Source organism: Limulus polyphemus, unplaced genomic scaffold (genome assembly GCF_000517525.1).
Source record: "Limulus polyphemus unplaced genomic scaffold, Limulus_polyphemus-2.1.2 Scaffold663, whole genome shotgun sequence".
Lineage (NCBI taxonomy): Eukaryota > Metazoa > Arthropoda > Merostomata > Xiphosura > Limulidae > Limulus > Limulus polyphemus.
The window spans coordinates 135,253-151,152 of record NW_013666273.1 but is presented as its reverse complement, the minus strand read 5'-3'; the positions used below and the strand labels follow the sequence as shown (position 1 = coordinate 151,152).

Sequence of the window (15,900 nt, the reverse complement as noted above, 5' to 3'; positions counted from 1 at the left end):
GACGACATTTCATCTAGTCTACAAACAAACGGTGTAACGACATTTCATCTAGTCTACAAACAAACGGTGTAACGACATTTCATCTAGTCTACAAACAAACGGTGTAACGACATTTAATCAAACAAGAAAGTTCCGATAAGGAAAGATATATAATTTACCACAAAAGTTTATTTTCACTCGAAGACTCGATAAAGAACACAAGACGTATGGCGAAAGAGTGGTGTAGGAAGTGGATGCCAAATGGGAGTACTTGGCTAGACGTACAGATAATAATAATAATTTACAGTTGATATATAAGTCAAATATGTAAAAGTGGTTCCGATGCCTCTGCGAAGACAAATTTATCTGAAATCGAAACATAGAAATAGTAACGTTCAGTGTCATGATTTGGAAACAATCTAGGCTAACCTGAAAAGATATAGCACAACTGTACTGTAAGTGTGAAATTATATGTTTCATTAATCCATATTTTGAAAAATTCTTATGTCAAATTGTCATCAAGGAATTGTTTTAAATGTATTAACTTGCTAAAAAATTATCGATAAAAAAGGTAGTATTAAGTTAGCTTATTTTATTAAATTAAACACTGTTCTAGGCGTCATGTGAAAGTGTTCCTAGCTGTCAACGCATGCACATCAGTACAGTGAGTTCACATGTATGGTGTAGCGTGTCTACAGTCAATTGGACAGTTGGTTTCGTTAGGTTGTAACATTTGTTTTAATACCAAGCTTTCATCAACTCTGGTACGGCTTCTGCATCTCACACTGATTCGTTTTTGTTTTTATCATTCAAAACAACAGTACTGTCGCATGACCCATTCCCCGTGAAATGCCCCCCAGTAGCACAGCGGCATGTCTCCGGACTTACAACGCTAGAAACCGGGTTTCGATACCCGTGGTGGGCAGAGCACAGATAGCCCTTGTGTAGCTTTGTGCATAATTAAAAACAAACAAACAAACAATCCCCGTGAAATATAATTTCGTTTCTTGTAATTAGTGTTTCAATTCAATACTAAAATAAATCCACTATTCTTCTGTTGATTGATACATACAAGTAAACACATACACATAACTACAAATTGAAATTGCTCAGCTATTTAAACAAAACAATCGTGACAATATTCAGTCATCACTTTGCTTTAAATTCAGTTATGAATCTACAATGATGATACAGACTTAGAAATATTCAATACCCAAACTATTACACCTCCTTCAGTATTTTTCTCTTTGTTCTTACTTTTTCATTTTCTACATCAATTCATTGGTTAATAGAAATTTCTCTCATGTAGCGAAAATCTAATACAAAAATAAAATTGGTTTGACAAATTGAGTTTCAAACCTAGTTATTTGAATTTTTTTATCAATTCATCGCTATTTCTGTAACTCACAGTCTAAGAGGAGTTACTTTTTGTTTGTTTTTTCTTGAACAAAAAAGGGGGAAATATAGAAATTAATTTCTCTCTCTTAGTTTTATTGCGAGGTATTATTTAATCTAGAGAGATTTTACATAGCAGTTTTCTAACTGAATGATTGAGAAACTGTCATTTTGTGTTTGATATTTCTTTGTACTACATATAACTATTTAAAACCTAGTACTTCCGCATTTCACGTTTTGTTTCGGAAAGGTAGCCCCAATTGAGCAACATTTGATGGAGCTTCGTATACACATCATATAGGGTAAATAGCTGTATATAAGAGTGATTTGTATAGACTAATATGTAATTTGTAATTTGTATAGACGCAGTGGCGTTTCGTCCAAGATTCGAGATATGGCGCCACGGCAAATTGTTTAGAATCTATATACTTGGTCGAACACCCGACCACGGATATACTTATGGCTAGAAGAATTATATGTCACAGCCTTTTCCAAGGAGGGGAATGTGTATACAGATACTGATAAACAATGTACATACAAAGAACACAACATTTGGACGAAGGAAATCTTCAATTTTCTCCATACAAGAGAAAAAACTCGTACAACAGAGTCAATAGAACACCAAGGGAGCCTCAAAACTCATCATTCAATCCAACCTGGAGCAACGCTCTCATCCTCAGACTTCAGGCTAGGATAACGGAAGACGTATTGCAATGAAGCTGGGAGTATCTTCTGGTACCGTTAGAAACATAAGAAACAAGGATTTTAAGTTGACGGAGGTTTACAAACCAACAGCCCGCAAGCTCTAAGGCACATATCGAAGTCAATGTCTGGTGCCATGAAAATGGATAACCGAAAAAAAACTGAAATTACAGTACTCCTATTCGACCACGTAAGTCTCAAGTCCCCTGATGCAGCTCCAATGGACGTATGTCAATTTTAAACATGGTATTGGATGCCAATATCCACATACTGCGGAAGACCTGTGGAAAGTTTTTCAAGGTATCTAATCTAAGCTTGATCTCTACAGAGAATCTTGTTACAGCAAAGCAGTACAGGGATCTAATAGATACGAAAAAAAGTCTCGTACAACTTTATACCGTTTTTTTTTTTACTAAAAGCAATTGTCAATGATAAGCAAGTTTATTCAAAATTTGTATTATATTTTGATTTGTATAAATTTTAACATTTTGTAAATAAATTGATAAGATATTGTTCTTATTGGTTTATCAATATTTAAACTGCCTATTTTAACAGCACCGTGCGGAAAATGCACTGGTATTTAAACAGAGCAGAAATATCACAGTGGCGTTGTGATAACGTAACAGTTTCGCTAGACGTACTTAAACCTAAGTGGAAATATTTTGTTAAAAGGACATCACTTAAAGTGGACTGCCGAAAAATCTGACTCTGAAAATTTTCAGACACTGATAGGACAACTTATATCCTATAGTAGACAACGTACAGTTACTTCTAAAGTTAAGCTTCAGGAAAGTTAATCTAACGCAATATGTAGTGCAGTACTTAATAATAGACTCTTGATCTAGAGCCAAATTTTCTTCTTTCTCGTTTTTTCTCCCTACCATTATTAACAATGGTAATAAAGGTCGTTGGGCTTAGTCCCTTATTTTCTATTCCTTAATGATGTAGTTTTAACAAAGTTTCGACACCTCGAAAGAAATTATTTTATAATTAATTTATTAATCTATTGATTTGCACATAGCTACACAAAGAGCTATCTGTGCTCTGCCCATCACAGGTATCGAAACTCAGTTTCTAGCATACCACTGTGCCAATGGGGAGCTAATATATTGGTAATTAAATATCTTATTTCCGTAAAATACTGACATCATATTAGACATTTTTATTTATTTTATATATGTGTGTTTTAAGTTGGTGATCAAGGTTATGTCTGTCTGTTCGTCTGTTTAAAGTCATCATGAGTTTTGATGCAGACTGTTATCGACAAATACACAAAACAATGAAATATGCTTTTGTAACCCTTAAGAAGAATGCTTCGATCCTCAAATCTATTTGGTGTGTTTACTTGTGACCGAGATTATTTACGCACATGTCACATTACTTATCCCATCACATTCATTATAAAATATGTGGCAGAAGTATTTACTGGCATAAATTGCTCTGATATTTCAATTCAAAACGTCAACTTGGGTTACGTATTGCACGAGCGAAACGTGTGATTCAAGTGTAATATTGTCCTCATGCTGCCGAAACAATGTAAAAATAATCAAACCAAAAGGAGCTTCCAAATACGACCATAAATAGGCTTATCTATGGAAGTACAATGTTTATAAATGTTATGTTACAAATGTAGTTTCTTGGATAATAATGAAAGTGTTTTATTAACTTGTGCATGAAACATTATTGCCAGATAGCCTAAAAGGCTGCCCCTCTACCCAATCCCCAACGATTGTTCATTCGTTCAACATAGTCGATACTTCAAAATATATCAGCAGACAGATTATAACAATATATGTAATCACCATACTTTCATGCCACTTATAACATTAAGGCAGCAAATTTATTCATTAGGTTTTAATCGTGATTTTACAACATGCGTACCTCACTAGCTACGTTGAGAATTCTACAGCAGGAGCTGAGAAAATATCTTGAGTGACTATGGAATTATCCCAGAGCCCGTTAGAAATAAATCAAGGGTGATACGCTAAAGCAGGCAATCAGTTTGTTGTCTAAGCAGCTTTAGCAGACCTTTCCCTCACACTATATATCACAGATGTCCGAAAGAAAAGCTTTATCTAATATAGATGTAATGATTTAACTGTATTTGTGATAATACGTTAAAGCCAAAATAAATATTCAATCGCTTTACAAAATATATATATATCAAAAGGAAGGAGTGCGTTAGAAACAGCAAATCCAAACCTGTGATAAATGACACTTAAATGAACAAAAACAAGCCCAAACAAAATTAAATTAAGGACGCTGCTTAAAATAAAAAGAATCCCCAGGGTACAGGAGATGTGCCCTAGGTGCTCACCTCTAGCTCTCCTAACTTGCATTATATATATATATATATATAATTTCTTCATGTTAGATTGGCGAACGGAGGATAAGACTGAAAGACGACGTGTCCCCACCGCAATGTGAGTCCTACTTCAAAAACCCAGGGCACATTGTACATCCCACATTATAGCCTGTACCCTGGGGATCCTTTTAAATTATGCATCATCTCTAATTAATTTTTTCTTTTTGTTTGGGCTTGTTTTTGTTCATTTAGATATATATATAAGAGCTCTAAGTCTCGTGCTTAACATACTAACAAAGCGTAAATAGGTTTCAATATCTGTTAAACTTGTAAAGTTAACGCAGCTTATACAATTAATAATAACTATGGAATTCTGATAATCTGAAATATTTAACATGGTGACTGTTCATTTCACATTAATTATAAATTGCATTAAATATTCATAGATATTTGAAAAGTAAATATCAATTTTCAAACATCCGAATATGACTTTAATGAGAACATTTCAACTATTCAGATTAATTATTTTTCTTAATATGAGAAATAAAGAGAAATCTTAAGTTCTGTAATCTGTTATATGTTGTTATTCACAAAATTTCTTAAATAAGATGCTATTATAAAAACTAAAGTATAATTAAAAACTGAAATTTTTCGTCAAGCGCATAATTTTTATTTTCATGGCACAATTTTTTAATCAAGATATTAAGGAAGAAAATTCGAAACTAAGTTTTGAAACGTTAAATCATACATTTTGGTTAAACTACAAACTGTATTTCAACATAGGTGGAAAAAGCTGGATTATTTTTACTGTTTCCTATCTATATTTTATATTTATGTGTGATGTAAACCTTGCTGTGATATGCACAACTGGGCGTTTAGTGATGGAAGAACAACTTTAAAACGTCTTGTTCTACAAAACCTAAGTATCTGCGTGTATAAAAAATACTTAGATAAATCATTATTGTCAATCCTAAAGTAAAATATTTTTATAATTGAAAATGCTAAATGACTTTTACATATGTAGCGATAGGATTCCTAAAATACTACTGTGTACGTTTAAATATTTCCGCAAAGTAAATTATTGATCAAACTACCATTTCACCGAGAGACGGCGCTGTTTCTATGCCAACCAAGGATAATTTAGGTTAGCTGTTCGGCAGTAGATAATCAATGAAGAGTATCTGTTTTCAGTGTCCGGTATTATGCGTCCGTATCGTGTACTTTTTTAAAGAAATTTTTGGGACTCCACGGAGAAAAAAAATCAGTTTGATTGCTGGGTGAAACTTGGAGAAATAAGTTTTTTAACGGTCAGAGAATGAGAAGTGTTTAAAGCAGGAATCGGGTTTTTTTTTATCGACTACACTACGGTATTGGCGTACTGCAGACTACTGTGATCTAGCTTGAGATTCCTCTGTTTCGTGAGTTAGCTCGTAGTATAAAATTATTTGCATATTTAAATTTTGTGGACGTTCGTGCTTGTATCTATAAAAATAACTTCGTCCAAAGTTCAGTTACGTAAAGATATTATCTGATTTCTAAACGTTAGAGGAATTATTTTGGTATGTAATTTATAAAGACTCAGTAACCGCTATTTGCAATCGTGGTATTTCTAGGAGTTTTCAAACATCGGTTGACTATATTTAAATTATTATTTATCATTAGAAATGTTTCGCTTTTTGCGTAATAGAAAATTTAATTTTTTTATGGTTTTGAATTGAAATATTACTTTTTAATTGGCATTTCAGCTTATTTATGCATTTAAAGAAATATGGATATTTACAGATTTAACAGTTGTATAATAATACTTTTTTCGTAGGTATGGAAAGTTCTTTAATTAGAAGAATAAGAATTTCTGGGGACAGGCATAAACATAATTTTTAGGTGTGAAAATCTATCATATAGGTAACGTATTTTGGGATAATTTTCACTTTATGTTAAATTGAACAAAGAATTGTTGTGAAAGACCATTCAGTTTTGAATGTGAAAAGATGTTTTTTATTGGATCAAAATCATGCCACAGAAACCTTTTTGCTTCTCCGTTAATAAATTTTAAATATCAACAATGAAAAAACAAAGATGTTAGTAAAAGCAATTCCGATTTAACTATCCGGACTTTAAGCATAATTCTGACTTTATGGAGCTTTTATTTTATCATCAAACTGCTGTTTTATCTTTGTACTTCTAGTCGTTTAACACCTTGTACGACGCTCGCGAGGTTGATGAATGCTCTGTAGAGAGACCTTGGGTACTATTTAAAGTTAAGATAATACACAATCCTCACAGGCTAAGTTTCTAATTGATTATTAGGCACGCCTGAGATTACCAGAAAAGGAACTTTTCTTTGCACATCTAAGACACATTGAATATGGAAGCAAGTTATTTGACTAGTAACTAGCCATATGCAATTACTGTTTTATGTAATTTATGTAATACATTATTAACTATAACGGTAGTATTACTATGATTTAAGTGTACACAGTATTATGATGCTTATGATTCAGTTTACATACGTTCAATATCATAATTGGAGCTCTTACACTTTGATTAAGTTTTTATTTTTATCATTATTGACATATGCTTGTAAAAGATAAGAATGGTGATTTTCTTTTATTGTGCATAATTATTTTAGTGGTTCGTAAGAGACCACAAAACTTTCTTGCAATACAGGGTGATTATATAAAAAAAAACGTTTCACGGGTTCAGTGTGTCATATCTCCCAAACGGTGTGGCACAGGCGGGTGAAATTGCATCGGAGTGTTAACGGTATCGTAAAGGTTTAGTGTTATAGTTGTCATTTGTTGCCACTAGGAGACCTGCTGTGATTTCTGTCTCGTATTTTCCATGGATATAAATGAGCCCGTCAAATGCATGAATCTGAAAAGTGCGCAGAGAGGTGAACTACAGAAATGCTATTGCAACAAAGTCGACAATCAACGGCCTAAATAAGCACACTCCGCGTTTTCGTGAGTGTCAACACGGGCAACTGCATTATGTGGTCGGTAACTAATCCATATGTAACATTTCCTACACACCTCCACGATGTTAAGATGACTGTGGTGTGGTTTCACAATTCTCTTTGTTGATCTTTTGAAGCCATCAGCATATGCACATGGATAGCAAGCATGCGTAACGAAATGCCATAGACACTACGGTTTTCATGCAGGGTGGTGATCCTCCACATTCTGGTAATCAGGTCTTGTGGGAGCACTTTCAGGATTGAATCATTTCACGTCACTTTCCTTGTGAATGGCCACCTCGTTTGTCGGACCTAGCATCTGGTTTTGAGAGGACCTGAAGTAATGCGTATACTGTGGGAAGGCTCGCACAATTCCAAACCTTAACCCGTCGTTTGCGGCTTGTGTAAATCTGCCTACCACCCCATGCGCAAAGATTCGCCAATTTTTGAGGCGAGCCATTCAGAATGTTGCGCACAAAATGCTTGCATCATATGATATCAACCGCAGTCGCCTATGCTAACATCATACGATGTCAACCGTAGTTGAAGGATTAAGGATGCAATTGTCCGGGAAGTGGCCAGCATACCAAGTGCGATGCGTGTTGATGTAATGTCCGCTGTCACATGTATGCAATGCATTCTAGACGCTAGTGGAGCACAATTTGAACAATTGCTGTAATTGATCAGACATTACATCATAGTTGTTTTGTACCATTGGTGAGAACTGTGGCAATTGTGACTGCATGACACTCTTAACATTTCTGTGCAATTTCACCTTTCTATGCTATATCGTTTGAGAGATATGGACGCGCTGAACTACCAAACTTCTTTTTAAGGCCCAGCGCCGCGAAAAACTCGGCCCTGATATGACCGCGCCTTTTTTTTTTTTGTTATTACTGATTTGACAAGTGACTACTTTTACGCTTTCTTTTGTAGTTAATATGCATCGTAGGTACAGCGCACGAGGGTAAAATATCCTACTTTTTTTACGACCGCGGGGTCTTAATAATCACCCTGTGTATTAAATATTACCCAGTTCTGGCGAATAAACAATCACGTGGAACGAATTCGTAACTTCCAGTTTTTCGATATGGAGTTCTGAAGGTAAGATCTGAGCAGAAATTGTACTCTGAAAAAAGAAAACCAAGTAACTGAGTTCTCTTACATACTTTAAATAGCCCTCTATAATCACGACTCGGTCTAAAACACATGTATGTATTGGTTGTTTCAATGTTTGTACTTTATGAGTGAATTTTTATATATTATTATCATTCTGAAACAAGACATAAAAGACCCACTACTTGGGTAATAAAAATCGATTCTCGCCGTTCACGACGCGCTGTTTTTGTAACATTTCTCTATATTATTATTTACCAACACGTGTATTGTATTTAAACTTAGTTTAAACAGTTTCACGTAGTCTTGAATGTTAAACTTACACGTGTGCATTGTTTAGACAATATAATATTTGCATCACAAGTTCCCTGTCTTTTTATATCAAGTTTACTACGTACTGATTTTTCTGCTAAAACATTTGTATATTATGTGAAACAGTGTTCTTGCTTATTATTAGTTGTTTTTTTTTTGATAAATGGTAAGGTTAGCGAAGATTGATAACGCTCGAAAATGTTAATATGTCATTATAGGATCGTTAGGGCGTTCAACTCATAATCTGCGGGTCGCGGGATCAAAACCCGTCGTTGAGTATGCATGGGGCGTTATAATGTTACAATCAATCCCATTATTCGTTAGCAAAGAGTAGCTCATGAGTTGGCGAAGGGTACGGGGTGTTGTTGACTGGTTGCTTTTCCTCTAGTCTTATCACTTCAATATTAGGGACAGCTAGCGCGATAGCTTTTGGGTAGTTTTGCGCAAACATATTGGAATAGTGTGCTGTGAAACTAATTTTCAGCTGCTAAATATGGCGTGAAATATGAAATAATACTGTTTCTGTTTGCAATTTTTTTTTTATCAACACTGCTAATTAATAAGGTGAAATATATTAAATGTAAACTTGAAGGAATACCACTGAACGGTATTTGTCTGTCACCTAGCCTTAACGCTAGTCTTTTAAAAAATGCGTACGCCAAATCTCAACTCTGTTCAAAAATACGTATGGTCTGTGAAAATACGTGTTTTGTTTTCTCATTATCAATTGACAGCATTGTAATTTTACACATCAAAGCAGACCACCTGATGAAAAACACCACTTCTACCCTTTAGTTTCAATACTAGTACCAAAAAACAAGGCTTAAGTTTCATCGGCGGGCCAATAGCTCGTTTGTGTGTTTGTTACTTTTAGCAAAGCCACATTGGGCTGTCTATTGTGTCCACCGCAGAAATCGAACAGATTTTAGCGTAGTAAGTCCGTAGACTTACAGTGGCCCACAGGGGGACGGAATAACAACAAATAACAACAAAAAGAGGCCGAACTTAAGTAACCAAATTTCTTTTTTTACGCATATTTTTTATTTATTGTTATAGAAGTAATTGAAGTGTGAAAAATTATGGACTTGTGACGTTAGATAAGAAGACATACATGGAAAAAAATTAAATAAAAATTTCTCAGCGAGCTTGCAAGTAGGCTACTCGCGAATTACGTAATTTATTTACATAAGTTGAACTAGGCAGTCACCGCGCGATTTATCTTTTATTACACATGATTAGTTTGTTTGTTTGTAATTAAGCACAAAGCTACACAATGGACTATCTGTGCTCTGCCCACCACGAGTATCGAAACCCGGTTTCTAGCGTTGTAAGTCCGCAGACATACCGCTGTGCCACTGGGGGGCCACATGATTAGTACTTTGACACAGTTCAAAGAGCAATAGAATGATAGAATTAAATGAAAACAGCAGGGAAAATAATAGAGGACTAAACATTTTAGGATAAATAACTAATTGTGTGTTACAATCTGCATTCATTCCAGAAAGAAAAAGGGTAATTTAGATTTCGTAATTTTTTATGGTGGGTACAAGGTCGGTCAAATTGACAAAGTCCATAAAGTGTTATGGCAGAGAAAATAACAGATAAAAATAAAGTTTAGTGGAAAAACTTTTGCTATTCATTTAAGAGGTTCTAGAGGTTATTCAATTGAAATTTGAAATCTGTAAAATGGAAAAAGTATTTTTAGTCTTAACATGAAAATCACCTTGCACTCAGACTAGTTAAGAGTCTGGGTCAGCCTTTGATTCCATAAATTTAGACACATCTTTAATAAAAATATTTAATTAAGTAGATGTGCAATTTGACTAATTTTTTGAGAGGCAAATTACATACCCAGCTCTGCTCTTGGTAAAGCCCGACAGATCCGGTGAAAGTCTACAAGAGTAAACTCTCAGTCCATAATGGGCTTTCTTGTTGAAGCTTTTGTAGTTTATTTTAAGTGTCTTACCTTAAAAAGTTTTGAACGTTAGTTTAAGGAAACTAAACTCCTCCGTCTTTTTTCTCTTGGAAACACGCACAAATTTTCTAAAAATGAGCCAATTCCCTACGAGGTTTATCAGTAGTGTTCATTCACCAAGAAAATTGTTGACAGGGAAAGTGGATCGGAAATGAAGAGTTGTATTAGTCGAGTCGAGAAACTTGGCAGAAATGGCAAATAAGTTGCGTCATTTCCAGTTCACAGTAGAGATGTGGTTAAGATTTCTACTCTCTGAATTTGGTTCATCTAATGCATTAAGTTTAATAATCATCTTTAATTTTGCTTCTACGAACAACTATATTTTACATCAAGAAGTAAGAAATATACTAAAAATATTTTAATTATGAAACACTCTAATTCGGGTTTAAACGCTTATTCTAACCTTAATATATACCAGAAGTTAAATGGTGTGAATCAGAAAAGAGCGGGAAACTAAAACAGCAGCAATATCTTTATTCTTCGCTTTGTAGATGTATATTTTATTACTGCATATTTGGGTTATTATGAGAAACAAGCAAAAATTCTGAAAATGTTATTTACAGTTTTTAACTTGTAGAATCTTGTTGTGATCTGAGTTTTGTTCAAACTCAGCTATTTACTATAGCTACTGCAGTAACGATATACGTGATATTATAAATAAATATTTTTGTTTTTCAATATATTGGAAAGTTTAATATGAATTTAGTTTGCTTTTGGACTACTAAGCATGCCACGTTTCGTCTGGATCAATCAACTCGTTTGGGAAGAGATGCATCCACAGACAGACATAGTTTCCTTGATATTGGATACTTACCGCATCGGTGTGGCTTAATATGTATAGATCATATGTGAGGAACGCCTGTATCCGACGTTTATACTCAGCTGGTTTTAAAAAATCTGACTTTTTGTATACAAAAAAGATTTATGGTGTTTACTAAAAGCCTGAAAATTTTCGTGAAGATACACTTACTACATTACAATTTATGGTGAGTGTATGTGTGTGTGTTTATATATACATTCATAGTTACATGGTGGCTGTAAGGTTGGTTAAAATGACCAAGCTCTTATAGAGAGGGTTAATAAAGATTTGACAATATGCAAGGATATGAGTTGACCCGAAATTGACCGGCAGCTAACACACGAACTTATGAAAGGACAGCGGTGCAAATAACTTGTTTTTACTAAGTTTTAGAAGACTTCAACGTGTATGCAACTTGCCTATCCTATAAGACTTCAACGTGTATGCAAGTTGCCTATCCTATAAGACTTCAACGTGTATGCAAGTTGCCTATCCTATAAGACTTCAACGTGTATGCAAGTTGCCTATCCTATAAAGCAACATTATTTTCTACTCAGTTTGCACATAGAAACGCGTTGTAGTCTGTGAACCAGTACACATTACAATAATTATTAAACACCAGACCGCTACAACAAACGTGTACATCAAACACGGTGACATACCAGAACCTCGTTTGATAGTTTCCAAACACCGTGGCTGCTCTCATCCAGTGACTTCTGTGAATTATTCTACATTGCGTTGTGATGATGTGAGGATACATGTCTTGAATACTCGTTTAACTACTACCAAAAATTGCTTTTTGTTTTTTGTAATCCGAATCCATGTTAAACATCTTGAATGGCATTATTCTAAATGCCCGGTTTAAGCGTTTATCCACACTAGTTGAGTCTGTCTATTCCTGGAGCGTAATGAAATAACAACTAATTAACCAAGCGTAGAACGAAAAAGAATTGTTTCAATTACCCAGTGGACAAGATTTGAATGCTAGGTAACTTATGCGTGATATTTGTTACACCATAACAAGAATTCCTGCTCTCACGAGCTTCACTTACAGCAGCATTTACGAGCCTTAGAATTATCTCGGAAGCTCCGCGGAGATTCCACATAACCTATAAACCACCCTGATGAGTCACTAGGACGTAATATTAATCTATAAGAGATGACGGAGAGCAAGTGGTGTTATTATATATATAACTCCTGAGTTTACGTTGCACGATATTGCTTGATTTATCACCTTATCATTTTTTTTTCTCATGTTTATTCCTACATCATTGTAGTACGCTATTAACCCGTTTTTACTTATGTATCGTTTGCTGTATATGCTAATAAACTACAGATGAAATGTTAAGAAGATGACGGTAAAATAATGTATGTTTTATAGTGTTTCTTCGATTTGGAGATGGCTGGTACGATCAATGTTCATATGTAAGAGTACTTGGCGGGAATAGCGTTACCGCATGTGTGCGTGCATGCGTGAATGACGTTTTAAGGGGAAGGATATCGAGAGCAAACGTGCACTGGACAACACCCTATATTTTTTATAAACACTAATTCACATGACGTCATAGCCTATGATTTGAAACACTTTAGTGCAATTGATCCTGCGGATTCCCACTTAAGTTAAGCCGTCATCAATAAGAACCTTCGGTGAAAAACGTTAAAAAAGTTGCAACGTTGTTCTTCGTGTGTATGACGTCAACATAGAACAGCCATAAATAATTTGTTTGATAGTAAGAAGCAGTTTCAACGTCGAGTAACATTAAAATAATTATTATTTTCTGAGTTTTCTTAACAGCAGCTTTTTCGCGAAATAATAAGAATATTGAAACACAGTCACTGATACCTGCGATAAACAATCAGACATATAGGTCTTCCATAAAAGTGTAGAACTTGAGATGTTGATATTTGTACAAACCTACAGTTTTACACTGAAAACTCTCGGAAATGTTACGGCTATCTTTAAGCAGAATAAAAATAACTAAGCTTTATTTTTGTTTGTGAACTTTCATCTGCGAAGTTGGTATATAAATAAAAGATCAGTGCAACTTTTAAATGCTAGAATTTCATCTACAGTTAGAGGTTTCCTAGATTCTCAGTGCTTGCAAAAATGCGTGCCGTGCCAAATCAGATAGTGTCATAAGACATACGAATGCGTTAATCATTTATCGTTCTTAAAGGGTTGGGAGTTTGACAAGTAAGGTTTTGTAACGAAATTAGTTTGCTGTATTTAAATTCTAACAAACACAGACAGAAAGGTCTTAACATTACGGGCCCGGCATGGCCAGACTCGCAGACTGCGGGTCGCGGTTTCGAATCCCCGGTCCACCAAACATGCTCGCCCTTTCAGCCGTGGGGGCGTTATATGTGGCAGTCAATCCCACTACTCGTTGGTAAAAGAATAGCCCAAGAGTTGGCGGTGGGTGGTGATGACTAGCTGCCTTCCCTCTAGTCTTACACTGCTAAATTAGGGACGGCTAGCGCAGATAGCCCTCGTGTAGCTTTGCGCGAAATTCAAAAACAAACAAACAAACAAACTTAACATTACGTCAAAATGTTACTCCGTTCCACTGCTTTTCTTTATGACTTTCTTCAAGCTGACCTTAGTTTGAAAGTATCGGCCAAATACGATCAACTTTAGCCCTGTAGGTACGATAGGCATAGGCCTAGAGCGGCAAATTTTGAAGATGGCAATTTTTCAGAATAATAATAATAATGAAAATAATAAATATGAAACATAAAAAAGGCTATGAGTTGTAAATTTTAAAGTCAATTAATAAGATTGTTGTAAGGTTATAATATATATGTATATATATAAACAATAAACATTTTCTAGCAAATAAACTGAGGGGCGGAAATTTTTTTAGTGCCTATGGGCGGCAAAATGATAAATACGCCTCTAAAAGTACTGTAAACTTCACTTTTTCTGTTTTATAAGTTTATATATTTGACGCTAAAAACCTGTATAATTATAGGCAATGAACTGAAAACGCGTAAACACCCGAAATCCTGAAATATATCGTTGAAGAACGTTTGAGGACCAAGCATAATTGTATAATCTGTGCTGTGTAATAAAATATCATTAGTGTCCTATGATGCTTACAAGTATAACTGTGTGGTCGGTAACTCTAGAGGAACAGATTTCTATTGTTCATTTGATCTTTTTGTGGTGTGTCTAGTAATTAGCTGAAAACAATTGGTTTCGTAATAAAGGTATATTTTTAATATGAAATGTTCTAAAATTAGAAAAACTTAATTATATCAAGCGCGTGCGAGCAGTTTAATTGGATAGAACACACACAAAATAATGGAAAAGAGACGTTGTTTAAACTGAAAACTAGATTCTAACTAAATGAGCCATTGTGCACTAATTAAGTATCATTGATAATAGATATTTGTGTTGTTAATTTAATTTTTAAACAATTAACGTTCCTTAAAATTGGAAATGAAGGCTTTACCGATTTTGGAAGAGGCATAGGCTATTGTTGGAATATGTAAAAATATATATAAAAATGATTATGGTAAACATAGTAGAAAAAATGTTTCTTGCTTTCATGATACAACGGCTTCAAGTCACGTGAGACTATATATATAGAGAGATAAAAAAAGATTGTTTAATTTGGAGGTGTGAGAAATACCATACGAAACTACTATGTTGTTAGTAGGAGCCATAAAACTTATCATTAGATATATATTACACCATAAATAATATATTTAAGCTATTATCCACAGCCCTAAGGAAGGGGCAAGGACGATCAATTGACCCCCCTGGATTTTTGAAAAGAAAAAATTGACTAGATATGTAAAATTATTCTTCAATGTTATTTGGATTTGTTTCCAGCTGCACTACGGTGGCTTAGCGGTAAGTCTGATGGCTTATCTGGCTGAAAATCAGGTTTTGATACAGGCGGTGGGCAGAGTACAGATAACCCATTTTATAGTTTTGCGCTTAACAACAAACAAACCCTTCCAGTAATACTCTAAAACAAAATCATGTGACTCTTTTTTTAAAGAAATTTCTTGTAACGTACGCCATTCTAGTCTTGAAATTTGTTTTATTAATATGAAACTCATAAATAATCAACCTCGTATTCCCTCACCTTTAGAAATATTCCTCGTCTAAAAGCACTTTAGTGCTGGCCTTCAACAGAAAGCAACAAATGTTCCTTTGTCTAAAAGCACTTTAGTGCTGGCCTTCAACAGGAAACGACAAATATTCCCTGTTTAAAAGCACTTTAGTGCTGGCCTTCCGCAGGAAGCGACATCCAGAAATAACAAAGTTGTTCTCATCTTTTAAAAGAGGCACACGACTCGCAATCTGAGGGTCGCGGGTTCGAATCCCTGTCACACCAAACATGCTCGCC

The 15,900-nt window shown here is 34.7% G+C and overlaps 1 protein-coding gene across 5 annotated transcripts in view; it reads left to right on the top strand.

The window, feature by feature from the left end:
• LOC106459808 (cAMP-specific 3',5'-cyclic phosphodiesterase 4C-like) overlaps nucleotides 1–15,900 on the top strand; it is a 130,061-nt gene that overhangs the window by 67,736 nt on the left and 46,425 nt on the right. The window contains exon 1 of one of the 5 annotated variants that reach the window (XM_013919472.2): nucleotides 5,533–5,799. The exons of 3 other annotated variants lie outside the window; for them this stretch is intronic. The gene's annotated coding sequence lies outside the window, so the exon portion shown is untranslated. Of the gene's footprint in view, nucleotides 1–5,532; nucleotides 5,800–5,832; nucleotides 5,941–15,900 lie in introns of those variants that run through there. One more of the 5 variants, XM_022386355.1, reaches the window with a different exon arrangement.